The following is a 2,180-nucleotide window of genomic DNA, read 5'->3' on the forward strand; positions in this document are numbered from 1 at the left end:
GGGACTCCAGCACCCTGTCTGGCTGAGCCAGACACGCCCGTCTGCTCCAACACAGACCCAGGGTCTGAACCACGTGCCCCAAAGCTGCAGACGTCATTGAAAGCAACTTAAGAAGTGTTCCTGTCTTTAACACTCAGATGCCCAACTCTCAATGGGTTCCAAGCCCCAAATAAATCCGTTTCACCTTGTATAAAGCTTATACAGGGTAAACTCATAAATTGTTCACCCTCTATAACACTGATATAGAGGTATGCACAGCTGTTTCCCCCCCCCCCCCCCCAGGTATTAATACATACTCTGGGTTAATTAATAAGTAAAAAGTGATTTTATTAAATACAGAAAGTGGGATTTAAGTGGTTCCAAGTAGTGACAGACAGAACAAAGTGAATTACCAAGAAAAATAAAATAGAGCACGCAAGTCTATGTCTAAGAAAACTGAATACAGATAAAAACCTCACCCAGTAAGCTTCCTTTTACAGACTAGTTTCCTTCAAGTCTGGGTCCAGCAATCACTCACACTCCTGTAGTTACTGTCCTTTGTTCCAGTTTCTTTTAGGTATCCTTGGGGGTGGAGAGGCTCTCTCTTGAGCCAGCTGAAGACAAAATGGAGGGGTGTCCCAGGGGGTTAAATAGACTTTCTCTTGTGAGTGGACACCCCTCCCTCCTGCTACAAAATGGAGTTTTGGAGTCACATGGGCCAGTCACATGTCCATGCATGACTGAGTTTCTTACCAGCCAAGCCACATTCCTGGGAAAGCTCAGATGTGGATTGGTGTCTTCAAGTTCATTGTCGACTTAAGTGGTTCTTGACTGGGCACTTAATTTGCACATTCCTTTCTCAAGAAGCTGACCAAATGCTTTGAATACAAAAATGATACGTGCATATGAATAGGATGAATAGATTCAGTAGATCATAAGCTTCACAGAGATATGTTACATGGCATATGTAGCATAAAACATATTCCAGTTATGTTGTATATACATTCATAAGCATATTTCCATAAAGCCTTATGGGGGGCACCATCACACATCCTTCCTCTCCTAACAGCCAGCATGTTACTGTTACTGTTACCATGTCCTCCCACCTACTTATATCACCCACCTGTTACAAGTTATCGTCAACCAAGAGTCTAAGCGCTTTAGGGCAATGACAGTCTTCTCAAGTGCACGTTTGCGCAGCACGAGCACGGTGGAGCCCTGATCCTTACTGGGGGGGAGGAGCTCCTGTAACACAATCATTAATAGCAATAATAGAATTGTTATGATCTGGACGCTTGTCCACTGTCAACTGGCCTGAGGCCACCCATTTTTCTTTTTTAGCTGACAGTATTTCTGAACCTCGAGGATATTCAGCTTTTTACTCTTTTTGTATCCAAACTGATTTCCATTCCCTTGGTGAGAAGCACAGAATTATAGAAGATTAGGGTTGGAAGAGACCTCAGGACGTCATTTAGTCCAACCCCCTGCTCAAAGCAGGACCAACCCCAACTAAATCATCCCAGCCAGGGCTTTGTCAAGCCGGGCCTTAGAAACCTCTAAGGATGGAGATTCCACCACCTCCCTAGGTAACGCATTCCAGTGCTTCACCACCCTCCTAGTGAAATAGTGTTTCCTAATATCCAACCTAAACCTCCCCCACTGCAACTTGAGACCATTACTCCTTGTTCTGTCATCAGCTACCACTGAGAACAGTCTAGATCCATCCTCTTTGGAACCCCCCGCCCTTCAGGTAGTTGAAAGCAGCTATCAAATCCCACCTTACTCTTCTCTTCTGCAGACTAAATAACTTCAGTTCCCTCAGCCTCTCCTCGTAAGTCATGTGCCCCAGCCCCCTGATCATTTTCATTGCCCTCTGCTGGACTCTCTCCACTTTGTCCACAAATTGTTGAGCAGCTTTCCTTCTCCTGAACTCTGCAGTTTCTTCAGGCGGTATCCCAGGAGTGTTACACCTGCAATAAACACATAGGCCATTAGAAACAGAACCACGTCATCGTCCTCTGCTATAGTTACGGGTTACTGAGTGAAATGGAAGTTTCCCCAAGAGCTTCACTCCAAATTCTTTAAGAGCAAAAGAAAGTTGGACCTGATCTGGAGCACACTTACCCCCATTTTACTTTACCAGTGGTGTTAATCCAGATTTATACCAAGGTAAAGAGATCAGAATCTGGTCTCTTGTTTTT

The 2,180-nt window shown here is 44.6% G+C and overlaps 1 long non-coding RNA gene across 1 annotated transcript; it reads right to left on the reverse strand.

The window, feature by feature from the left end:
• Window positions 1-310: 310 nt before the first annotated feature.
• LOC142069020 (uncharacterized) lies at window positions 311-1,919 on the reverse strand. The gene is made up of 2 exons (XR_012664875.1): window positions 1,758-1,919; window positions 311-857 (listed from the first exon to the last, which is right to left on the reverse strand). It is a non-coding gene; the product is annotated as an uncharacterized LOC142069020 (long non-coding RNA).
• Between the last annotated feature and the right edge of the window lie 261 nt (window positions 1,920-2,180).

This window comes from Caretta caretta, chromosome 1 (genome assembly GCF_965140235.1).
Source record: "Caretta caretta isolate rCarCar2 chromosome 1, rCarCar1.hap1, whole genome shotgun sequence".
Lineage (NCBI taxonomy): Eukaryota > Metazoa > Chordata > Testudines > Cheloniidae > Caretta > Caretta caretta.